The 26,541-nt window shown below is 47.2% G+C and overlaps 1 long non-coding RNA gene across 3 annotated transcripts; it reads right to left on the bottom strand.

Moving 5' to 3' along the window:
- Positions 1–1,458: 1,458 nt before the first annotated feature.
- On the bottom strand, positions 1,459–26,541 carry LOC116276759 (uncharacterized). Of its 3 annotated transcripts, XR_012066732.1 has the most exons (5): positions 24,582–24,732; positions 10,844–11,011; positions 2,714–2,856; positions 2,473–2,559; positions 1,459–1,682 (listed from the first exon to the last, which is right to left on the bottom strand). It is a non-coding gene; the product is annotated as an uncharacterized lncRNA (long non-coding RNA). The 3 variants fall into 3 exon arrangements; XR_012066734.1 differs by lacking the exons at positions 10,844–11,011; positions 24,582–24,732 and adding an exon at positions 26,461–26,541; XR_012066733.1 differs by lacking the exon at positions 10,844–11,011.

The following is a 26,541-nucleotide window of genomic DNA, read 5'->3' as shown; positions in this document are numbered from 1 at the left end:
AAAAAGAACTCTGGATTTGAAGTCAGGGGTCCTGGGTTCCAGAACCTCAAGTCCCCACGTGAACATAGCAAGCCTGACCTTTTCCAGCCTCTGCCTGCATTTCCAACTTAAGACTTCCCATATCACAGGGTCACCATCAGGACTCAGAAGGAAGATGCAGAGCAGCGAGATTTATGAACCTTAATGCTCCGGAAACATGTGAGATGGTATTCTTTTTTTGAAAGTTGAAAATTAGTCCACTGACAGTGCTTAAAATTTTTTTTGAAAGCAATAATGGGCAATTTGTCCATCAGCTCACAAATTTACTTGAAACAATTCGCTCTTTCCACATAATTTGCAGAATGGCAATATAACAATGTTGCTAGACTGACTACCATGTGAAGGATGTTTTAATTTGATGATAACAGAGAAAGGAAACCATCATTAAAATACAGCAGGACAGTGACATGGGTCAGCGCCAACAACCTGGTTGCTGCGTTTGCGTCTCACACCGTAAAGCTAAACCCACAGCTGAAGGGTGGGCTGAGTTCGCACTGACCCGAAGCCCTGCGTTCTGGACCGCTGTGTAGCCTGTCTCTGGATGCAGCAAGCAGAGCAAAAGTCATCTAGGTTTTCCCCCTCAAAATGAGCTCATTCTCCAACCTTCCAAAAGCAGAGAGAGCCAAAGAGAACAATGATTTGATTCTCATTCAGGTAAGTCCTGATTTGTGCAGAGAGTGACCGAGCATCACTTGGCTTTTGGCCAGAGTCAGTGTGGTTGTCTCTCCACTGGCTGTGACAGATCCAAGTTGGGACACTGCTGACTTAATTTTGCAAACTTACAAGTGAACTGGAGACAAGAGCCAGCGCTGCTGCACAGACTGGCAAGAGGTATGTCTTGGTTGGGAATGTCTCCCCTTCTCAGGCATAGACAGAGTACAATGTAGGAATTGAACTCGAGAGAAACCACTTGGCTGGTTACCAAGTATTTTTAGTAGCAGCATTCTTCAGTTTCTCTGCCTTGGCTTGACCTAACCATGGAGAGATGGATGCCTGGCAAGCCTTGGCGCTTGCTTAGAAAGCCACTCTCTGCAGCCATGGATGGAGCCATAGGAATGACTGGCAAATGTGAGGACCCAGCAAATGGGGCATGTGTGCACGTGCAGACTGTTCTAACAGTGCTAAGGACATGGGGCATTGTGTCTCCTGACAGACGCAGTCTCAGGGAGAGACTCGGACCTTCAAGCTCTCTCAAAGATTTTCAGAAAAAAAAAAATCCATACTGAGGATATTGAATGAATGAGTAAATATTTATCATTTATGAACTCCCAAAAAACCTAATTCACAAAACATTTCAGGTCTCTAACACACTTTTAAGCAATTTCAGGCTAAGCCCTTTCAAATTGTTGAATGTAAACACTGAACGTTATTTAACTATTACAGCGTCATAGATAAGTCAAACTACCATGGCGTCAAAGATAACTTTTCAGCTCATTAGTTACTGGTTTATTCAAAACACACACAGGTATGAGGGATTACCTCTGGCCACAAGGAGCTTGTGCCTAGTAGGGAAAAGGAGACATGTACCTAGATAATCTCAATTCAAGGTACCCTGGGATCAGCGCCACATGTAAATAGAGGGGTGTTTGCTTCTTGGTGGGCAATCAGAGGAGGCTTCATGGAGGAGTCAACCTGGAAAGGAACTTGAAGAACACGGAGGGGTTTACTAAGTAGATTTGGATGGAAAGGGAAGGGAAGGAAAGGGGAAAGATTAAAAATTGGGTTAATGGAATAATAAGTGGACCAGTTTAACCTGAGCATGAAGTTTACTGGGGTGATGAGTTGGGAATAGGATTGGGTATGTAAACTGGGACCAGACTGACTGTGCTGAGCTGTGAACATCAAGGTAAGGCTTAGGGGTTTATTGGGGATACAATGGGGAACCACTGAAGGTTATTGAGCAGGGACAGGGAAGACAAATGATCGAATTAGTTTGTTCCCAGTCCCTGTTTTTTGAGAACATATGATCTTCTCTGGCAGACACTACATACAGCCTAGACTGAAGCCAAAAATGCTCTCCGAGGCAGCGGCGAACCTGGCTGTGCTTCCTACCCGCTTTCCGTGCCCAGAAAGCTCTTGAACGCCTCCCCTTTCTGGGCACGTGGCCGGGGTCAGCTTCCCTGAGCTGCGCTCTCTGACTCCTGCTTTACTGAGCACACGGCCTGGTTCTTAAATGAGACTCCAGATTCCTCTGCAGCTGAAACTCAGTAACGGCAAACCTCTCTATTCCCAGAAAAACGAGTTAATCAACAATGGCCTTAATTATAGATTTTTCAACGACAAAATTAGTTTCAAATGTTGGCCTTGGCTGCAGCTCGCATTTAATAGGATCTAGCATGAGATTCTACTTGATTTAGCACAAAATTCTATTTTTAATTAGCTGGGCTTTGACATTGGGCCCGTCCGAATCGGAATCCTTGGTCTGCCACTTACCAGCTCTATGACCTTCAGCAAATCAGTTGCCATTTCTGAGCTTTGATACAGACATCTGCAAAATGTGGGCTGTGATGATTTTCCCACCTGGGTGTTAGGAGAATGAAATGAGACTAAGCACAGGCGGAGTGCCCGGCCAGGGGTCAGGGCTTGGAAGCACTCAGCAAGAGCTCTGCCCCTCGCTCCCTACCCAACTCCCCCTCCTTCTCCCGCCCTTGCTTCAGGCCAAGGCTGGACTTACCAGCATTTTGTGATACTCTGCCAAGGGGGAGACAGTGCAGGATGGTGGAACCAGCATGGACCTTAGGTTAGGGCAGAACTGGGTTCAAACTCAAGGCGTTCTCACTGGTGGTGTAACTTGGGCAAGACGTTTGTCATCTCCTCCTGTGAGAAAAAAGACCACGTCAGTTACTGGGACGATGCAGTGAGCGGGTACCTGCAGCGCCCTTAGCACTGTGCCTCTTGCATAGTCGGGCTCAACTCACTTTAGCACTAGAAGCTTCCAGCAGCCAACCCTGGCACATTTGGGGACCACTGGACTCAGCCCTCTCCCCTCTTAAATCCAATGTTCTTGTCTCTCCTTTCCTCTTCTTTTCCATCCCCTTACCTTCCATTTGCCTAGGAGGAGGTGCACCACAAGGAGGAATCATAAGGACAGACAGACCTGCATGGGAGTCCTGGCTCCATCACTCAGGGTCTGAGTGACCTGAACCAGAGGGTTTCAGATTAAGGAGAAAATGCAGAGACAGCACCCAGAGCAGCGCCCTCATGCGGCAGCCTCTCCAGGGTACGCCGGACTAACAGTCCATTTGTGCCTGACAGCACCCAGCTTCATCAGCTCGGCCATCATTGCCTTTTCCCGGTCATCTTGGGCTCCTGTCCAAATTCACATTCACAAACCCACAGCAGTATTGATCCTCTGGTAAGATTTTTGTTGTTTGCAACAACCAAAATCAGGGTCCCTGGAAAGCACGACTGAGCCGGGGCCACAATTCTTGGGGGAAAATGGAGGGGTCAGCATTCAGGACACAGGAAGGCCAGTGAGCCCAGCAAAGGCGGCCAGGTGGGTGGTTTCCTAGTCCTTCTTTGTCCATTTTGTTTAAAGCAAATCTCACCGCCATCTCCCTCCATCTCCCTCGCTCTGTGAGAGCAATTGTTATTTCAGCTAACTTGCCCTGCAGACATTAATTAACTCTCCGCCAGGCGTGGCCAGATCCCGCAGAAGTCAGTGCCTCCCCCATGAGACAGAAGGGGTCCCCAAACCACATGCATCGCGGAGGGGTGGCTATCTGTCCTCTGTCCCTGCTGGCCCAGGAGTGCTGGGAACTTCAACCTCCGAAACTCGGCTTCTGAGAAGAGAATTATCCTGTCTGCCTAAAAACCAGAGGAATGCCCTTGCTGCAAGAAGGATCTAAAGAATCAAAATAATCACTTCCATTTGTATTTGCTTTGCTGTTTTGCAACTCATTGGCCCCTACATCACCTCACCTCTTAGCACTGGAAAGACCTTAGAAAAAAAGTCATCTGCCTTTTTCATTTCACCGTGAGGAAATGAGGTTGGAGAGGCTGTGAGACTTGCTCAAGGTCATCGGAACTGCATTTGAGCCCAAATGAGACCTCGGCCGCAGGGTCCCTTCCCCAGCACCCGACGGCAGGACCCAGCCGCTACTCTGGAAGCAAGCTCGGGTGCGGGGTAGACACTACATCTGTCTGTTTCTCAGTGAGCATTTCTACGATATCGAGCACCTACTGTGTGCCAAACAGTGTGCTAGTCACTTTCATGTCTATTATTTCATGGGATTCTCTTGCTCAGTTTTGGACCCCTGCCGACACTGGCACATAGTGGTTGCTCCACGAATGTGGGTTTTCTTCTTTGCCTTGGGAGCTGGGTTGTGGAGTAGAAAGACAGTGGGTTTGGAGTCAGGCTGGGTTTGAATCTCATCCCCACCCCTTGTCGGCTTTTTGGCCTTTACCTCTCTAAGCCTCAGTCTCCAGATCTCTAAAGTGGAGATAACAACTTACGGTGATAAGTTTTAAAGTCATTGCACATGAAGGACCTATTACTCCTAGCTGGTGCTCAGTCAGTTACAGTCACCCCTGTCATGCAGTGTGCTGTTACTGATACTGTTACCCGCCTTCCAGGAGCTGATCATCTCAGAAGATACATAGGTGACCACATATACATAACACATATGTTACGTATATAACACACATAACCACAAAGCAAAGCAGAGAGGAGAACAGCCGTGGGCTATGGAAGTGCAAGGATGCCCTCATGTCTGGGGATGATGGAAGGCTTCCTAGAACAGGCACCACTGTGGTTAAAGGAGTTGAACAAATTGGGCAGGTGAGGAGCAGTGATGCTGGGAAAGGAGCAAGGGCAAGGATGAGGACACAAGAGAATTCAGCAAGTGTTTAGGCCCAAGAGGGTAGGAATCTAGAACTAGAGGAAGACTGGAAGTTTAGGGGAGTCGTGGAGATAAATCTGGGAAATAAGCAGGGGTCAAATTGTGGAGGGTAAAGATCGGGGATCTTATTTTGCTAACAATGGGAAGTCAGAGAAACATTTTGAACAGGGTAATGGTATGAAAAGACCTAAGACTTAAAATGATTAATTGGACCAAATGTTCAGTGTCATTTGGAGGGCAGACATCAGCGAGTAGAAAATACCGCAAGAGACCAGAGCAAATGAAGGCTGACAGAAAGAATAGCATGGGGGAGGGAAGGAAGAAAGTGGATATTAGACAAAGATCAGAGGTAAAGAGGACTGAGCCGCAGATTGGATGTGGATTGAGGGGGAGAGAGGAGTCAAAGATGGCGGGTGGGGGGGTGGGGTGAGAAAGGGCGACGCCGTTAATCGCAGTGGGGAAGCAGCAAATGTTGATCAGAGACAAGGAGAAAGAACAGGAGGTCCCTTGAAAGAAGGGCTGGGGAGACCTGGCTATGCAGAAAGAGCTGGTGGGAAAGAAAAAAAAAAAAGACACTGAGGGTACAGGAAAGAGAGTAACTAAGAAATCAGACCCAGCACGAGGCCAGAAGCTTCACAGGGCCCCAGTCAGGACAAGACAAAGGAAGACACAAAAGAACCTTAAGGTGGAGAGGAGGGACATTGAATTTATTTGTCATACTCTCATTCATTCCATAACCATCCACTGAGGGCCTACTACGTGCCAGGCAGGAGGCTGACTGCCGCTAGCCTGCATCAGACTTCCGGCACGTTGGAGGCACGGCCACCTGCTCAGGGAGAGGGGGTTAGGATCCTTCGGGATGTAACTAAAATGCCAATTCTTTGGCCCATCCCCAACAGATACCAAATTAGGATCACTCTCCAGGGGTCCCAAGACCACAGGTGGTCTAACTGAATTAGAAGCTTGCAAGAGTTTTGGGGTCAGAGCAGAGACCCCAAATTTGTAGAGGACCCAGACTGCATCCTTCATAGGAGTGTGGAGGTGAGGCAGTAAGCGGGGCTCACCCATCATTGGGATGAATAAGGAAATAGCAGGAGAAGGCAAAGGGGTTGATTACAGGAATCACTAGGGAAACGCTGCAGATGGTCCAACCCTAATCTCCATTAGGCTTTGCACATCCCCAATTCTGACCCCATCTTCCGACTTTTCCCACCATTAAAACCTCTTTTACAAACGTCAGAACCAGACTCCCTAAGGCTCCTAGGCTTACCTTCAGCTCTGATATTTAATCACCATCAAACTTAACACATATCCAACAATCAGATCTGTTCAAAGGAGGAGACAGTCCTCAAGACAATGCCTAATGTTTGTGATGAATGTCACAGTTTTTCAGAGCAATTTCATGCATGTTACTGTACACTGTATTACATCAGCGTTTCTCCAAGTGTGAGCCGTTGACCACCAGCATCAGCATCACTTGGGGACACTCAGATGTGTATGTCTTAGCACAGACCTATTGCATCAGTCGCCCGGAGAGCCAGGACCCTGGAAGCTGACATTTTAATATGCTCTGGGGTGATTCTGAAGACAACTGTAAGTTGGCACTTTATAGTCTGATCTCATCTCTGTCCCTAATTCCTGGTACAGAGCTTCAAAAACCCTTGGAATTTCCTGATAGAAGTGACTTTTGTTATTCATAACAAGCCTCTGTTGACCTTCCCTGAGTTTGCAGTCATGGTGAGCCCTTAGATAGTTCCAAGGGAGAGGCTGGCCAGGCCAGAATGACCAAGAACAGTACTTTCACTCCCAACCCCTACCCTCTGGGGAGGGAAGAGGGACTGGAGAGCGAATTCCACCATGTAGCCACTGATTTAATCAACTGTGCCTGCAAGATAAAACTCATATGAAAACTCAGGACACTGAAGTTCACTGGACTTTCCTGGTTGGTGAACATATTGACACGTTGGGAGGGCAACTCAACCTGATTCCATAAAAAGAGAGTGTGGAAGCTGCGGCCACCCCCTACGCTGAGGCCATTTGGCTATTCCTGAGTTGTATCCATTACAGCAAAACTCTAATTGTACATATAGCACTTTCAGGGAGTTCTAGCAAATTAACCAGCCTGAAGGGAGGGAGAGGGAACCCCTGAATTTGTAGCCAAGTCAGACAGAAGTGCAGGTAGTATAGGGACCCAGCTTGGGGCTGGCATCTGAGGTAAGGATAGTCTTATTGGGGACCTTGGCCTTTCCCTCTGGGATCTGATGCTAACCCCAGGTAGTGCCACAATTGAATTGAATTGTAGACAGTCAGTTGGTGTCAGAGAGTCGTTGTCAGAGCCCAGGAACCATAGTCCTATGTAAGGCAAACCACAGTCTTATAAGTTACCTATTAATATCCCCATATTACAGATGGGGAGACTGAGACACAGGGAGGGTAAGTGACTTATCCACAGGCAGTGAACCATTCTGGAGCAAAGCAGGAATATGAAGTTAGGTCCTTGACCCCCAGGTTACACCTCTTCTCTCCAAAGTACAGATGCCATATGGCCCACCATGGCCCCAAGTTGGTGGGAAAAAAATCACAAAACTTGGGGGCTGGAACCCAGTCTTGGGTCGGGAGCAGGTCACCTCATTCAACCTATCAGGGCCAATTGCCCGGGAGGTAATGAAAAGGAGCTGAGGCTTTTGAAAGTTTAAATTCTACCTTTCTGACTGTGTGTGTCTTGTGTAATCCTCCAAGATTTGTAATTGTGACAGCCTCGGAAAATTACAGGTGACTTGAAGCAATTTAATGACAATAAAAATAAAATAAAAACAGTAAACAGCACTGCTGCTCCCTCTAATTTCCCAGCATCTTTATCATATAAATGCCTCCTATTCTTCTCCCCACAGACGATTAATGAATCCGCAATTGCCGCATTGGATGCTGCACTCACGTCTCCTTAATTCTCTTTCTGCTGCATTCCAGCACGGGGAAGCCCCTCCCAGCTCCAATGCCAGGGTGCTTGCAGGGCCAGCCAGACTTCAGAGGCGTCCCTGGGAGAGGCACCCGGGCCTCCTCCTCCGGGGACCAGTTTTTCCTCCTCCGCTCCTCACCCCAGTGGTCCACAGCTGGCTTCTCCAGCCATGTTTCTCCAGGAGCCCTGCTGATCTGAGCAGCCACAAATTGACCTTCTCTCCGGGTGTCTCCTTGCCTCACTCCTGGTGTTAATATGCCCCTTAAAGAGCTGCAAACTCAACAAGTCTCTCTTATGCAGGTTAATTCAGAGGCAGCCAAGCTGTGATCAAATGACCTTTACTCACTTCCCTGCTAATTTTGATGGGCAGCTCCATTTCCCTTCCCGCTCCTGGTCCCCCCTTGCTCTAAATTGGAAATCTATCAATTTTCTAGGTAAATGGAAAATAAAGGCACACAGGCACAAGCAACAGACACTCACCCACATACACACAAACACTAACATACGATTGTTCACACAGCGCCAGATTGGGCCTTTTTTTTCCCCTTTTAAATACTGAATTTCCAGATCATAGAAGAATGCTGCATCGCCGGATCCTGAGCTGACACCAAAAGAAAACAAAGGTTCCAAAAGAGAATTCCTTCTCCACAATTTTATTCTTGCTTCAACAACAACAGTTATAAATAGGGAGAAAATAACAATAAAATGTAACAGTTATCAAGTACTTCCTACTTGCCAATCACTTCCCAAAGATCATCTCATTTTATTTTCTCAATACCTCTATGAAATGAGAACGGTTATTACCCCCATTTTATAGAAAAAGAAACTGAGTCTTCAAGAGAGTATGGAGAAAGCTTAAGGACACACATAAAACAGAAAGAGGCAGGGTGAGCATTGAACCTAGATGGTCTGATTCCAAGGTCAAGTTCTTGCCAGATTATTAGCAGCTTGACCTGGGACCTATCACACAATCACATTAAGCTTCAGTTTCCTCGTCTGCAACATGAAGATAATATCAACTTCATCAGGCTCCTGGAGGATAAATTGAGTGTTGACCATCCTTTGAAAGCTGCAAATCACTGTCAGTTCACCATTATAATTATGATTATTATTAATTCCTTGTACAAATATTTCCTGATCACCTACTATGTGCCAGGCCTCTTCTAGGCCTGGGGATACAGCAGCGATCAAAACAGAGGGTATCCCTGTCTCCAAGGAGCATGCATTCAAGTGAGAGAGACATTGACAAGAAACAAGTAAAATCCCAAGTTTATCAGACAAAGCTCAATGCTAGAGAGAAAATAAAGTGGGGAGGGAAGGATAGGGAGTGAGGGTGGGAGGGCTGCTCAGGGAAGGCCACACAGAGAAAGAAGGTGGTGTTTAAACAAGGGTCTGAGGGAAAGAAGGGGAGCAAGCAGGGCAGTTATCTGGAGAAAGAGTGCTCTGAGTAGCGGGAGCAACAAGTGCAAAGATCCTGAGGCAGCACCAGCAAGGAGGCCAGAGTGGGTGGAGCAGAGGGAGGGAGGAGGGGTTAGCAAGAGGTGAGTGCAGAGAGGACAAGTGGGTGGGCCCCACAAGGCCTTGCATGGCATCGGTTTTCACTCTGCATGCCATGGCAGGGAGTGGGGCAGAGGACATGGCGGATTTTGAGCAGAGCAGTGATAATCTGCACATTTTTTAAGGGTCATTCTGGCTGCTATAGGAGGGCAGGAATAGAAGCAAGGGGACGAGTTAGGTGGCTGTTGCCGCTAATTCAGATGACAAAGGATAGTGGCTCGGGTCAGGGAGGTAGCAGTGGAGGTGATGAGATGTATCTGGATTCTGAATATATTTTGAAGGTAGAACCAACCAGATATGCTGATGGATTGGATGTCAGTGTAGAAGAAACCCAGGAGTCACTAATGGCACCAGAGTTTTTGACCTGAGCGGTAGGAAGAATGGAGCTGCCATTTACCAAAATGAGATAAAGTAAGAGAAACAGGTGATATGGATTGAAATAGGGTCTTTGGAGATGTAGTCAAGTTAAGGAGAGGTCGTTGGGTGGGCTCTAAGCCAGTATGACTAGTGTCCTTAAAAAACAGGAAATTTGAACACAGATTCACACACCAGGGAAAGCACCATGTGAAGACTGGAGTTACGCTGCCACAAGTCAAAGAAGTACCAGGAGCTACGAGAGAGGCCTGGAACAGATTATTTCCTGGCACCTTCAGAGGCAGCAGGGCCCTACCAAGCAACCAGCACCTTGATGTGGACCTCTGACCTCCAGAACGGTGAGACTACACTTGGGAAGAATTACCAAAATCTGTGCAAATCACCTAGCTCTCAGGTGGTTGTACAAAGATTTTAGCAAACCACCAATGTCAAATACTGATTAAAGAAAAACCACAATAATAATCATTTTATTATTATTTTGCCTAAGCCTGGCAAGCAAGTGATGGGGGAGGATTCAGTGCGGCCACTTCACCATTCAGATCTCAGATGAGGTTGCTAACCTTTCAGCAGCGATGGAGAACACCGTTTCTATTGATTGGTGCCAAGGTCTCAATAAAACACGTGCATGCTCTCAGGTAGGACCCTCCGCCTGAGCCTTCCGAGATAAGATCAGACCTATTTAGAGCTCACTCCACACCAAAGCACACTCTTGACCCTGGAAAGACAAGCTGATAGAGGCTACTATTTACTCAGCAGCCCCTGACCGCCAGACCTGGTAATCTTCACTCAGCGCCTGTGAGCTCGTCTAATCCTCAAGGTGATTCTGTGAGGAAGCAAGCCGGATTACCATATCTCATACAAAGAGTGAGAATTTCAAAGAAAATACTCATAAATTGCTTGTGACACCCTCCGCCACTCCTGCCCACTGTCCCCAGCAGCCACAAGGGCCCCAAATGCAGTTGTGCAGGTTGTGCACTGCACAAATCCACAGCGTACAACTGTATTTAATGTGGACTGTGCCACCTGCACTCATGCAGTGTGCAACCCATGTGCTCGACCTAGTGCCTCCACTCACTTGGTTCAGAAGTCCATTTCCTCACAAAGACATTACAGAGTCCAGTAATCAACATCTTTTATGTCAGAGCTCCTTAAGGTCAGGGAAGATTTCTTCTTTGGATGTGCAGAGAGGAACACAATGCCTGGTACTTAGCAGGTGCACAATAAATGGCCGTGAGATTAACAGCTGTCAAAGACAAACATGAATGTGCTCATCAGCTCCTGAATCACTGGGTCTCCGGAGGCTCCACTTGAAGCCTGAAAGAGGTAGTTTAAGACAAATGAAAGGAAGAACTACTACTTGGCACAGCTGGTTGTCAGCTTATAAAACTCATTAACCCAAGAGGTGGTATAGGCAGCAAACACTAATGGACTCCAGGTGTGTCAAGGGAAGTTCAAGGCTTCGACAGCCATGGTGTCCTATAAAGGAGAGTAACCAAGGAGGGGACTGACACTCAGCCCCAACTGTGTCCCAGGCACTGGGCTAGACTGAACATGGTATGCTGCTAATCTCTCCAGGCGTATTTCCTTCTATGTAAAATAGAACAAATATTACCCACCTATGGTGGGGGAGGGGTGATCATTAAATAAAGTAACAAATATATATAAAATAGATAAACAAGTTCATACTGTAGAGCACAGGGAATTACATTCAATATCTTGTAGAAACCTATAAATGAAAAAGAATATGAAAAGGAATATATGTATGTATATGTATGACTGAAACATTATGCTCTACACCAGAAATTGATACAACCTTATAAACTGATTATACTTCAGTAAAAAAAAAAATTCTAAAATTAAAAAATATATATATATACATATATAAGCCCTTAACACAGGCTTGCCACAGTGCTAATGCTTAACAAATATTCACTATTATTTCTAGAAACAACAAGAATAACAAATGAAATTGTGTTGACATTTCACTAGTAGGAAAGAATTTCACAAAAACTTGCCTCTCATACCAAGAAACCAGGTTCAATTACTTTCTTATATGGACCCTTCATTGATCAAGACTAAAAAAATCTAACCTTTAGCCTTTGGGATTTCACATAAGTAGAACAATGTGAATTTTTTTCTCCATTGTGAATTTCCACCAGGGCTGTCTTTAACTGAAGCAGCAACAAAATGACAAACTCCTGCTTCAGGCACCCCCCACCTCCCATCATTTCCACCAAGAGCTTTCAGGGGACCGACACCGTGTCGGGTACCAAATAAAAGATTCAAATGAGACTTCTGCTTTCCTGTGGAGATTTTTGTGCAGTTTGTGGATGTGGTATACAAGATGAAAATAGATTAATATTACTTGAAGCCAGATCACAAAGAAAATCACCCCAAATTTTCCAGCTTAGTCATGCTTAAAACCAACTTCCTTCCCTACAGATCTGAATGTAGCCCCTGGAGGCTGGTCCTGATGTATTGTGTACCCCTTGAAGGCAATGATCATTCAGTTACACGTCATTTCTTCTCTGGCTCCATAAGCCCATCATAGTGCCTGGTACAAAGTAGATCTGCTGGCAGGAGCAGGGTGGGCAGGGAGAAGAAAGGTGGATGGATGGATGATGAAAAGACGGATGGATGAAGCAGCATAGAATAATTGACCTTAGCATCAGCTCTTAAGTGATGCTGGGTTTCAAAATTAGCTCCACCATTTTTTGGTTGTGTGGCTTTGGGAAAAAAAAAAAAAATATATATATATATATATATATATATATATATATATGAGATTTGTTTTAAGTATTAAGTAAGAAAATACATATAAAGCACTTATTTATCCATCCACACATGTTTCTTGAGCTCCTGCTACGTGCCTAACACTGGTTCAAGCACTGAGACTACCTTGTTACCTGAACAGATAAAAATCCCTGCCTCCATAGAGTTTACATTCTAATTGGGAAATCAGGCAAAACATAATAAATTAGACAATTATTCAGTATTTAGAAGATATGTGCTTTTAAGAGGAAAGAAGAACAGAGCAAGGGGGTGGGGAAGGGTTTGCAATTTAAATTAAAGTGATCAGGGTAGTCCTGACTGAAATGGAACCCTTTGAACAATGACTTCAAGGAGTGAGGGAGTAAGCCATGGAAATATATGGAGGAGAGCACCCCAGGCAGCAGAAACAGGCAGTGCAAAGGCCCTGGGGTGAAAGCGTGCCTGGTACGTTCGCAGTACAGACAAGGTTGGTATGGTTGGAGCAGAGAGAGGTGGGGAAAGAGTAGAAAGAGATGAGATGGAGAGGGGGTGGGAGGTCAGATTTCATAGGACCTTAGAGGCCTCTGGAAGGCTTTGGCTTTTTTTTTTTCCTTTTTTTTTTTTTAGTGAAATGAGGATCCCACAGGAGCAGCAGAGGAACACAATCTGATTTTCCCTTTAACAGGATCATTTTAACTGTTGTGTGGAAGACCTGACACCTAATTGGGACACAATGGTAGCTATTACAAATGCTTGGCAGAAACAGTTACCTTCTTGCAGTCTTAGCGAAGCTGTTTGGATCTCTAATTATTTATACCATCTGTTTTCATAGACTGAAGCAAAGAGATGTGCAGAATTGAAAAAAAGGGGGGGAGGGATAGATTAGGAATTCGGGATTAATAGATACACATTACTATACATAAAATAGATGAACAACAAGGACCTACAGAATAGCACAGGGAACTATATTCAATTTCTTGTAATGAGCTGTAATGGAAAAGAAACTGAATATATATACATGTATACGTATAATTGAATCGCTTTGCTGTACGCATGAAACCAACATCGTAAATCAACTGCACTTCAATGAAAAATAAGAAATAAAAACAGAAGGAGTTGGAAGCCAGCACTGCAACTCTCTATGACTCACTGTCAAAGCGCTCCCAGAGCCCAGGGCGAATGCGCATGTGTGTGGATGCAGAAATACTTTGAAACTGCTGCTATTCCTGTATATCTGCTAAAGGATGCTTCCTCCATAGCTGTCAGGTAGCTTGTTCTAGGCCAGAGAGATAACATATTCTCTCCAAAGCTGGTGGTGAGGACATTTATAAAGGTCTTCACGTGAGGCCCGGCCCCCCCCCTCCTCCTCCTGCTCCATCTCCTCCTCCTCTTCCTTCTTCTTCGTCATCTTCATCTTCCTCATGTCCATTATCGTTATCTTCATCTGCATCCTCACATCACCATTCATCCACTGCTTACTCTGCCTGCAGCTGTGATAAGCACTTTACACGCATTACCTAACTTAACTGCCGCCGTAACTACACGAGAGGTACTGCTGCTACCTCCATTAACCCAGGAAGAAATGGAGGTAAGGTCCCACAGCTGGCGCACGGCAGAGCAGACCAAGGATGCAGTCTGGCTCCGGAGCCAAGCCCACGGCCCTGATGCTACCTGCCTACAACTGCTCTTGACAGGAGCCTACGGTTCTTCTTTCAGCCTATTTGGAAACATTGCTCACGTGCCCCTCAATACGCAGAGAAGGGGGAATGGCAATGCAGAGAGGAAAGGACAAACAGCCAAGGAAAGTGTGCTTGGCTACAAGCCCGGCTGCGTCCTGATACTCATCCAGGTGTGAGCACGTGCAGAAAGGGAGGGAGCAGAGGTAGACTCGGTCCGGGTGTAGATACGGATCTGGCCATGGACAAGGTTGACGCTGTCCTGGGAGCGGGGACCAGAGGTGGTTGAGAACAACCAGCTCTGGAACCAGAGTGATTCTACCCTTCACCAGCCCGGACATCTTCCTCTCCTGGGAAAACTTCATCTCTTCCCACCTCTGTTTTCTCATCTGTAAAATGATAACAGTCCTGATAGGCTTGCCATGAGGATTAATTGTGCTAAGGCACAATGTGATAGAAAAAGCCACTAAGCAATTCAAATTACAAAATACGTAGACATTGGCTAATTTCTGATATTCAGCCCAGACATGGCCATCTACTGGCCAGAGTCTTAAAAAGAATTTGAGCCATGGATCAAAAGGAAAGGAGCCCTTGGAAGCCTAGAGCCAACCTTTGAAATAAAAAGGCATGTCCATGTGAGGCATGTCCAGGATGCCCACATCCCCGGTTAGAGGCTTGCAAATCTCCTTCAGTGCAAGCCAGCCCAGGCTTCTGACCCCATGTGAGCTCCTCAAGGGAAAGGCTTTCAATGTCCTGGAATCGTACTGGGGAGGATTCACTCTGCCCAACAAGGTCTTTCCATCCAGAGGTGGCAGCTACCAAGCATTCAGTGCAGCGGGGTCTGCCTTAGAGCCGAGTGGCTACGAAGCATCCTGCAATCATGGGATTTTTGTCTCCTTCACACTGAGCATAGGGGAACAGGGTAAACAGAGCAGCCCTTTTGGCAAAGAACCAGAATAGACATTTTGCCAAAGATATACAAATGGCCAGCAAGTATATGAAAATGTGCTCAACATCACAAATCATCAGGAAAACCACAATGAGATATCACCTCACACCTGTAAGGGTGCCTTTTATCAAAAAGACAAGAGATAACAAGTGTTGGCAAGGATGTGGAGAAAAGGGAACCCTTGTGCACTGCTGGGGGGATGTCAATAGGTACAACCACTATGGAAAACAGTGTGACAGTTCCTCAAAGAATAAAAAATTGAACTATATGATCCAGCAGCCCCACTCCTGGGGATATAGCTAAAGGAATTGAAATCAGTATCTCAAAGGAACATCTGCACACCCATGTTCACTGCAGCATTATTTACAATTGCCAAGATATGGAAACAACTCAAGTGTCTGTCAGTGGATGAATGGATAAAGAAGATGTGGCATATATGTATATATGTGTGTGTATACATATAGAGAGAGAATGGAATATTATTCAGCCACAAGAAAGAAAGAAATCCTGCCATTTGCAACAAAATGGATGGACCTTGAAGGTGTTAAGCAGTGAGATAAGTCAGACAGAGAAAGACAGATACTGTATAATAGCATTTATAGACGGCATCTAAAAAACTGAACTTGTAAAACCAGAGAGTAGGATGGTGGTTACCAGATCCTGCAGGGTAGGGAAATGGGGGTGATGTTGTTCAAGTGTACAAACTTACAGCTGGTAGATACTTCAGTTCTGGGGCTCTAATGCACAACATAGTGATTACAGTCTACAGTACAGTATTATAAATTTAAAAGATGCTAACAGACTAAGTCCTAACCATTCTTAATACAAAGAAGAAACGATGAATCTGTGGCTTGATAATTAGCTAATGCTATGGGAGAAATCATATTGCAATGTACAAATGTATCAAATCAACACGTTGTTCACCTTAAACTTACACAAATGTTACGTGTCAATTATATCTTAATTTTTTAAAAGGAGCCTTTTTAGGGTGGAAGAGGGCCACTGATCTCTGAAAGCAAGAGCCGTGTCCATGGTGCTTGCTACTGGCTCTCCGACATCTCGCCCGGTGCCTAGCATGTGTAAGAGTGGATATTTTCAATATTTATGGAAGAAGAGAATAAGAAATAATAGAAGGAAGGAGGAAAATTTGAGCTTTCTAATAAACAATATCTTTGGTTTTTCACCTGACCAAACAAATTTTCCAGTCCTGTGGGGAAGAGACACTGATTGCCTGGTCAGGGGAGGAAGGTGGGTTGTACCTCAGGGAACAGGTGTAGCCCTGAGGGTCCCCATCCAGGATGACTCATCTCCCCATCACATCCGTTATCCCAGCCCCTCCTTCAGGCAGCTCTTGCATCCCCAGGTGCTCGTCCAGAAACCCACCACTGTCAATTATAAATAAAGCAAACCACATTATTGCATGCGCCACCATCTGTTAATTAACAAATAAATCAGCCCCGTCTCATCAATTAAGAAAAGATATCTGGGACTGCAAAACATGCCTTCTTCCTGTCAGCGATGGTGGAAGGTGTCTGTCACAGGCCTGGAGGTCATGGTGGCTGCCCACCTCTCCCACCAGCCCCTGCCTCCTTCACACAGCCATGACTCTCTGCCTGGGACCTGGGACAAGATCCTGGAGGCATGCATACTGGGGAGCATCCCCTGCCACAGGTCTCTCTGTATGGGACCGTAACTAAGGCCTGGGCCAGTCACAGGGAGCTTACAGAATCACAGAGCCCCGGGCCCCAGCCAATCCCTCTGCATCGGATCTCGAAGGGCGGGACCAGAATGTTGCCATTTTAACCCACTCGCCAGGAGAGTCTTACAGTCTGACAGCTAGTAATGCAAAATCCTTCTTTTCCTCTGCTTGGGAATTTTGATTTTCTTTTGTTTACATTGGCAAAAAAGAGGGGGGAAGCTTCTGGAAAGTGGTACGGGATCATAGAAGACCCACGAAGGAGGGGACCCTAATTCAACCTTCAGTATGCAGGTAAGGAGACCAGGCCCGTGTTCCAGGTTGAATTGTGTCCCCCTCAAAAACGTAACGTTGACGTTCTGTCCCCGCCCAGTGCCTCAGCATGTGACCTTATTTGGAAAATGAAGCGTTACAGACATAATCAAGTTAAAATGAGGTCATTAGGGTGGGTCCTCATCCAGTATAGCAGATGTCCCCCTTATGAAAAGGGGATATTTGGACTCGGAGACAGACATGCGCAGAGGGAAGGCCGTGTGAAGGGACATGGGGAGGAGGCCATGTGAAGGTTACAGTTGTGCTTTCACAAGCCAAGGAATGTTGGGAGCTTCCAGAAGCTGGAAGAAGCCAGGAAGGAGCCTCCCTCAGGTTTCAGAGGGATCGCGGCCCTGCCAACACCTTGATTTCAGACTTCCAGACCCCAGCACCCTGAAACAATACATTTCTGTTGTTCTAAGCCACCCAGTTTGTGGCACTTTGTTACAGCAGCCTGAGCTAACTAAGACAGCCCACAAGGAGAAGATGACTTGCCCAAGGTCAGACAGCTAGAGAGCGGCCAAAGCAGGGCTCCGGAAGGTCTCAGACCCCCTCCCGGGCTCCGTTCACCCCAGCACACTGCCACAGTCTAGCTCTCCCTTCCCACCTCTCCGAGGCACGAGCCTGAGCCCTCTAGAAAGGCAGAGGGGGCCTCTCCAAGGCACTCATCCAGACACAGAAGCCAGAGAGGGCCTGCTAGAGGGGTACACTCTCTCAGCGTCCCATCCACAGACCCCCAGATCGATGTGATCCTGTCGGGACCATCCGGCCAGGCCAGCGCCCACAGTGCAGCAGGGCAGGAACTAACTCTGGGTGTCTGCAGCTGCCACGTATCTGTATTTCCAGCCCTGTTGAAACCCAAACTGGCAGGTAGCAAATGCATCAGGGACCTTTCCATGGGGCCTTTCCAGAAGGACAACACATGGCTGGCTTCTCAGGCAGCCCAAGGAAGCCGGTGCGGGAAAGTAGGAGTTTAGCCAGAACCCAGAAGGCCCCCTTCCACCCTGCAGCCTCAGTGAGGCCAGCTCTAAGGAGACAGTGACAAGGACCACTGGGGGCCTCACCCAGTAGACAATACTTGCCAGGGCAAAGGCACCCTCACCCTCCCTTACAGATCCCTCCCCCTGAGGTCAGGCCACTGGCAGAGTCCAAGGCCTCCGGCACACGCTGACTCCTACCTCTACCCCTCTACGGTATGCAGGTTACCCCACAGCCCTTGTGAAACTGGCCTGCAAGCCTGGGCCATGAGGGCAGGATTAAGTGGGAGGGGAGTCTATTACCAAGGTGGAGAATTTCATGCAGCTTAAAAATTCTGCATTAAGGAGCAAAGTCAGATTCTTTAGAGCTACAGTTCCTTGATTTTGTTGTGGCCGATGGGAGCAGGATACAGGGTTTCTTAGTTCTCTAGAGAGGCTCCACCAGACATAGGCTAGAAGCCCTTTGCAATCCCCTCCAACCCCGGTCCCCTGAGAGCAAGGGAAGCCGGTGTCCAGAAGGAAGAGGTTTTCTCCAGCAGCTCTGGGTGAGCAGTAGCTCCTGCATGTGGCCATCACTGCCTCAGAGGTCCCCATGCGTGGAAACCTGTCATGCCCCAGGGTGACAGATCTATGGGGAAAGTCATCTGTGATGAGAAAGGCGAGAGAGAGAGAGAGAGAGAGAGAGAGAGAGAAGACAGAGAGCATGCAATCAAATTAATTCTGGTAACATTGATAAGGAGATTTGGAAGCACAGCCAAAGACTCCATTAAAATAATGACTTTGGGTCTCTTCTGTCAACACTTAGGGTCTTCTCCCTCCCTTGCTCACTATATCTCAGTGGTGCTGGCAATGACCATGGCGTTGGGAGACAGGAAGGACAGCAGGGATGGAGATTGATGCCACAGAGAGGGAGGCCAACTTTCCACCCACTAGGTCTTGATAATCAGTGGTCAGTCCCCTGGCTTGGTGGCAGCAGGGAAGGAAACGAATCCCATTATGCCTATGGGAGCAAGAGACGTAGACGGAGAAGCTGGCCTGGAGCTTCTGCCACGCCCCGCTCTTGGCCAGAGTGTCGTGGTGCCCCAGGGTGGACACAGGACCACCATGATCCATCTGTATGGACCTTTGCATCAATGGTGTCCCCTGAATTTGTGTAGAGTGACAGGCCTTGTAGACACCTACACACATACGTAGGCAGCTTGATAAGACAGCTCAGGATGATGAGAAAGACAACCAGCAGAATCGACCCGGGTCCCTTAGAAAAAAGCCTACATTCTCTGTTTTGTTTTTCCATAATTTTTTTATCTAGATGAAATTCATATAACAAAATGAAGCATTTCAAAGTGAACAATTTCGTGCATTCACAGTGTTGTGCAACCACTATCTCTGTCCAGTTCCAAAGCATGTTCATCACCCCAAAAGGAAACCCTCATATACATCCTCCCTCCTCCCAGCCCCCAGGGACCCCCAATCTGCTTTCTCTCTCTCTAGAGTCACCTGTTCTGGACATTTCATAGAAATGGAATCATATAGTATATGGCCTCTGTGACTGGCTTCTTTCACTGAGCATATTTTTGAGGTTCATCTCATTGTAGCATCAGTGTTTGATTCTTTTTATGGCCAAATAATATTCCACTGTGTGGCGAGACTACAATTTGCTTATCCATTTATCTGTTGATGGACACTTGTGCTATATCTATAGTTCTGATTGGAGCCAGAGCTCTCAAAGTCACCTTCCCTTTGAATTAATACACCAGCCCTTGCTTCCTGGCTCGGATTCTGCCTCCCAGGTGGGCCTGGCTATCTCTCATACACACCTTACTCTAGCACTGCTCTCCTGATGCATGTTTGTACAGCCCAACCAGTGACAAACTCAACATTTCCTCTCCAAGGAAAGCCCCCTCCCCACCAGGTGTTCAGGCTGTCTTCAGCTGGGAAAGGTGAAGGTATCTTAACCTGAGCCCTCACTCTGGGCTCCCAGGAAAGAGGAGATGATGTCAGCAGACCTTCTGTCTTCGAGCTGGTCTCTATGGTGTGTTTGTTCCATCGGGGGAGATAGATTCTCTTAACCCCAGGGGAGGGCTATGGGCCAGAATGAGCCCGGGACATCCCAGAAGGCCATGCCATGGGCCAGGATTTGCTTTCATCTGCTACATCCTCACTGGATACCTGCTCCATACCAGCCACCATGACATACTCAGGGATATAGGAAGATCAGCGAGACATGGACTGAGGAGCTCACGGGCTGGAAAAGGAGACAGATATGTGCAGGAACAGAGTAAGACACGGAAGGTGAACCCTGAGTCCTCCAGGGGCCCAGGAACACAGTGGAGGGGAGATGTCTTCTAGCAGAGCTGGGGAGGGAAGGCTTCTCAGAAGATGTGACATCAAGACAGAAGGAGGATGAGGAGTGTTTGAGCAGGAGGAGGGCTTCCTGAGGGGCTGGCAGGAGCAAGAGCATGAGGAGGATGTGGTCTCCCCTCTCCATCCCTGCCATGAAGTGGGTGCTCAGGGCAGGTGTGGAGGATGGACTAAAAAGGTGCTGGGGGCATCAGGTTAAAACATCTGTCCTAAAATATCTACAGGTTTGTGACCTGCGGAGGAGGGGTCAGAAGGGGCAAAGGCTGGAAGCCGGAGGCTGTGGCCAGGGCCCCCATCAGACCCAGGGAGCAGCACCTGCAGTGTTCGCATAAAACAGGCTGAGGGCAGTAACCCTGTTGAAAGGTGCAGCATGGTCCCTGAACACATTAGCATTGTAATTTATGCAAGATTAAGAAAGCCAGTGGGGAGTTGATGGAGACTGTGAAGCTAGGACCCTCCGCACACCCCCCACCTTAGGCTGAATTTGGGCAGCCACAGGAGGTGCAGAAAAGGACTGTGTCTGGAAGACATTTCAGAGGAAAATGAAGAGGGCATTCAAAAAGAAACTGCTGGGTTCCTCTCATGCCCAAACCAGGAAAGTATTAAAAGAGCAGTTTCCCACAAAGTCCAGACCTGTGAGGGGGTCCCGCCCTGTTTGACACCGTCTTTGCCATTTCTGAGCTTAAGGAGAACCTCCCAAGGCAAAAGCCAGCTCAGAGCAGAAGGTATCCACAGCCCCGCCGCTGGAACCCCGAGGCCCTCCAGCTCCCGCGGCTGCCTGTTCCATCTCTTCCCAGATGGAGCAGCTGCCATGCCCAGGCAGGGTCCAGCCAAGACGCCACCTCCTCCCTGTGCTGCCACTCGTCAGCACCAGGCAAGAGAGATGCCAGCCTCATCCCCAGCCTGAAAGCCCATCCGGGGCGCTAGAAGATGAATTATGTTTCATTTATATCAAAGAAGCAATCTCGGAGCCCATTTGTGATCAAATTTGCTGTCAGAGAAACTTTGCTTTATCTCATTACATCTGATATCTCTTGGCTTCTTGTCCTTGAGACTATTAAAGTTTAATGTCAAATTCAAGATGAAATGAAATCTTTGCTGTATCATCTCATCAGGACCTGAACATTCCCCCTTCCATCTAAAATTTTTTGACAACTAATTACAATGTGGGGTGGGGGGAGAGAAAGAGGAAAACCTGCTTCCCTCCCGTTTGCTGAAAATACCATCATTTGAAGGGGTAGCCAGTGTGCACAGTGGCCGTGTGGTGGTGGAGGACAAGGAGAGGTGATTGTCGCCATTCAACTCCTCTCTGTCGTCCCTTCTCCCCAAACTCACCATCCCCAGGATTAATAACATCTGTTTTTCATCCCTATTCAGACAAGGTGTTCCTGCCCAGGGCACGTGGTGGAGAAGAAAGCACACAGGGTGGGAGGAGGGTGAGCACTCAATTCTAAGGTTCTGCCAGCTACACAACCATAGGCAAGTCACCCCTGCTCTGGTCCTCAGTTTCCTCAACTGTAAAATGATGGGGTTGGACTGGAAGCATGTAACTCCATTTAGGGACCAGGAAGGAAAGTAAATGACTGTGTTAAACCATTGGAATGAGGGGCTGCAGCAAAGAGATGAGCAGATTTCCACCAAAAGGTATTTGACTTAAAAAAAACAAAAAATCAAACACCAGAAAATCATGTCTACAGGGCTTATTTATCATGTCAACTCTAAGATAAGTTGATTTCCGAGGCTTATGATCGCCTCTAACTAGGAAAAGTACCCACAGAAAACAAGATTTGGCTGGGAATACGCTTTCCCTGGAAAAGGATTGGTATCTTGATTAATAACATTGATTAAAATCCAGTCCTGTGCAATGCAGGGCTGTCAGAAGTTCCAGGAGCATGCAAGTCAGAACTCCTAAAAAGCGATTGTGCTTAAGACAAAAAAGAGGAAGTTTTTTTTTTAAATGCCTTAATGTATTACAGTATATTAACAAGTTCATTTTTTCAATCGACATTTATTCAGCATCTCTTACGTGCACTCCCGCTGGTCTAGGTACTAGGGATTCAGCGGTTGATAAGAAAAGACAGTTCTTGATCTCATGGGGCCCAGACACTGGCAGAAGGGGGGCAAGCAATGAATGTGATAAATAAATAATTCATTCATTTACACTAATCTGCAGATTCTTAAAGCGGGCAGAGTCAAGCAGTGACGAGGCTGCTGGGAGGTCAGTGCAGCTCAGATCCCAGCCCTGCCACTAACCAGCTGTGTGAATTTGGTCAATTTGCATGCCTCTCTGGGCCTCCGTTTCCTCATCTCTAAAACAGGGACCATGCAGTACATCCCTCCCTCTAGGATTAAGGGAGCAGGTTTGCGTGAAGTGCCTGGCATGTGGAAAGTGACCACATCTATTATGTCATAGTCACGTTTCTCTGGGAAAGCTTCCTGGAGCTGAGCTTTAATAAACAGCAGGCTCTGGTGCCCAGCGCCTGGAGGAGGGCAGCTGGGTGTAGGCTGCATTCTAAAGCAGAGCCCACCGCTCAGAAGGTCCCAACTGTCGTCCAGATAGCTACTGTGCTGGAAGAAGTCAGGCATGACCTTAATGCACTTAGCCAGACTAGGATGCTGCCTTTCAATAAATGACTACCCCTGCCTCCTTCACTCCCCCATCCCTCTGCCTCACCATCTTCTGGGGGAAGTTCTTTGAGATCCAGCCCACATCACTTCGACAGCAATCAAATGCCAGGTCTTTCACTATTCTCATCAGAGGAATCAGAGAAAAAGTTTAAACCCAATCTGTAATCTAAGTCTCCAAAAGTTTGAAGGCAGCAATTTCTTCCTTAGCCCTTTTATTCCCTGGAGGAAAAAAAAATAATAATCCAAAATGTGTGTAGCTGTTTTCTTTGAAATCAGAATATCTGGGTGCTAGAGTCAGCATTCATCTTTACAGCAGCCCTGTAAAGGCGACACCATCCCCCATTATATGGGTGTGTGGGGGAACTACCAGATACTGTGCCCAAAGCAGCCCCACTGGAAGGCGACAGAGCGAGGACATGATCAGCACCAGCTGGCTTCAAACGGCATAATCTAGCCCCCCTGTACGGACCCATCATCACTCCCTGAATGACATGACACATACCTGTACAAGGCGAGACATGAGCCAGGGAGACTGAGTCTTTTTCACGTACACTCCAGAGCTTATGTTTGCAAGTTAATGTTGTCCCTGGCAAGGTGATAACTTGGGGAGTCTGCGTTTATTCCAGTGACGTTGCCACTCACTGTGTTTTGGTTTAAGTTTTGCTTTTTTTTTTTTTTGTAGTTTCATATTCCTGGCTTTCATTGTTGTGAATCTGCTCCAAAATGGTAAACCTTTAATGTTTTGAGGGTAGATTTGATTTCTGGAAAAAGACCAAACTTATTTAGAGCCAAATCTTGCCAATAAGGTAGACAAGTCATTTATATTAAATTAAAAAAAAAAAAAAACTAGGTGCCTGGGGCTCAAAAAATATTTGTCAACTAACAATGACATCGAAATGAAAATTAAATGCATGTTGTTTGATTCTAAAGAAAAGAGGCTGGTTGTATTCTTTGGCTCATAAACCTTCTCTGAGAGTAATTCCAGAAAAGAAATTCTTGAAAGATTTTGAACACTGTGGGGGTGGGGGTCACTGGAATAAGAGCAGCATATCAAGGTCTGGAGGACAAACCACGGTTTAGAAGCTCTAGGTTTCAAATCAACAGACATTTAAAGAGTACGAGCTAGACAAGTTCCAGGCTCTTTTGTGTTCTGCCCACCTGACACCATCTACCCAGAGACAGCATCAGATTCCACAGGTCGCGGGCTCGGTCCCACAAGACTGCTCCCTCACCTGCAGAAGCCAATCGCAAGTCCAGGTTGTCACCCATGCTTCTGTCTGGCTATAAATCAGAGTCTCCCACAACCTCCACCTCAAGTCCTGTTAGTTTGCTGGAGTGGCTCTCAGAACTCAAAGCAACATTTTACTTACAAGATTACCAGTTTATTATAAAAAGGGTCTAACTCAGTAACAGCCAGATGGAGGAACACAGAGCAAAATATAGCGAAAGGGCAAAGAGCATACATGCTGTTTCCAGGCAAGCCACTCTCCCCAAATCTCCACGTTCACCAGTCTGGAAGCTGTCCAAACGCCATCCTTTTGGAGTTTTTACGGAGGCTTTATTACACCGGCATGGTTGATTAAATCACCGGCCATCGGCAGCTGATTCAGCCCCTTTTCCCACAGGAGGTGGGGGTGGGGGACTGACAGTTCCAACCTTCTAATCACGGGTTGGTTCCCCTGGCAACCAGCCCCCATCCTCAGGCGACCTAGGGGCATTCTAAACGCAACCTCATTAACATAACAAAAGACACAGTTACCACTCTCACCACTTAGGAAATTCCTAGGGTTTTAGGAGCTCTGTGCCACAAGTGGGGACTAAGACCAAATGTGTATTTCTTATTATAAAACACAGGATCGCATAGACACTGTGAGAAGCTAAACAAGAATAAACTTCTCAAAGAGCTTCTCATCTTTGGGAGGGGAGGGTTGGGGAAGCAGGGAGGATGCCTATAAAAGAGCAATAAATATCCAAGATACAAAGCAGACCAAAAGGACTGGGTGTGGGACCTGAGGGAGGGGTGGAGCCTCTGGCTGGGGGCTCTGGGAGGGGATTTATGGAGGAGATCAGTGAACCCGGCCTCAAAGCAGCGCTTCTCAACCTTTTCACAATGTGGCACACACAGAAAGTGGTATCAGCTGGCTGGATCACCGGGACAAATGGATAATGCTGCTCTTGGACGAGAGTGTTGTGGGAGAATAGGTTCTTGCCTCGCGCAGGAAAGAATTCAAGAGCAAGGCACGGTACAGTGAAAGCAAGTCTATTTAGAGACACACACTCCACAGAGAGTGGGGCTGTCTCACTCATTCGCTAATCAGTAGGAGGATTATTCCAACCACTTTGGGAGAGGGGTAAGGATTTCCAGGAAACGTCCCCCCCCCCATTTTTTGACCTTTTGTGGTCAGCCTAGGCACTGTCATGCGCCTGCGGGTGCCAGGGGGCTCAAGGTCCACTGGAAGTCGCATCTTCCGCCATCTTGGTTCTAAACCAGTTTGTCCTGTCCTCAGTTGCTGTGTCATCTCTTCAGTGGTTGTGCTCTGCCCCCTTTCCTCCCACTTCAGGAGCACTGGCCAGGGAGGCTTCTGGTGGCCCTGGCCCCACCTGGCTGTCCCCAGGGCTAAGGGGAATGAACACTTCATTACACACCAGTTGGGAAGCCTGCCGTGAAGAAGGAGCAGAACTCCAGCAGGTGGGGTGGGAGGGGGAGAGCTGCAAGTTCACGGGCACAGGGCAGAGAGGGGTAGGTGCTGGGTGTATTCTGACAGCACTCGAATATCCTGTTTGTCAGGAGGGTAGGAACCCAAGCGGGAGGCAGGGAGTTACGGCTGGGTAGGCAGATTGAGGCCGGAGAATTGTGGGCCTTGAGTGCCATGTTCCAGAATTTGGAATTGACTCCCCAGCCAACTAAGATTTCCTTCAGAGTTACTGAGAGGGAGCTGAGCGGTGCGTTTGGGGGAAAAAAAAAAACAAAAAACAAATCACCCTCACACTTCTTTTGGTTTACTTAAAAACAGCCATAAATAATAAACTTTAAACAAACAGACACATTCCCCAAAGCTAGGATTCAGGCCTTTCTCCTGCTTCGAGCTTAGCAGGGCGCCGCACTTAGAGAAAAAGGCCCAGGTGATTCAGAAATGAGATGAAAACCTCCAGTCCCCACTGCATTTTTTTTCCCCAAATGCTGTGAAGCTAAAAAGGAAACACCAATGTTTCCTCAGGAGCCCAGGGCCCCCAGGAACTAAAAGCAGGCAGACCCCTTCATGTGTTTTCTGTTCATCCTGTCAGCAGTTTGAGCTGCCACCACTGTCGTCTGCCCCGACTGAAATGAGAATAAATACGCACACGGCTTAGAACCAGGCAGACCACTGGCCTGCGGTGGAGGTGGCAGAGGATGGAAACAGGGCTGGGCAGAGTCCTTTCAAG

The sequence above is a fragment of the Vicugna pacos genome, chromosome 33, assembly GCF_048564905.1.
Source record: "Vicugna pacos chromosome 33, VicPac4, whole genome shotgun sequence".
Lineage (NCBI taxonomy): Eukaryota > Metazoa > Chordata > Mammalia > Artiodactyla > Camelidae > Vicugna > Vicugna pacos.
Note: the sequence above shows the minus strand (reverse complement) of the source record. Positions and strands in the feature narration are given on the sequence as shown.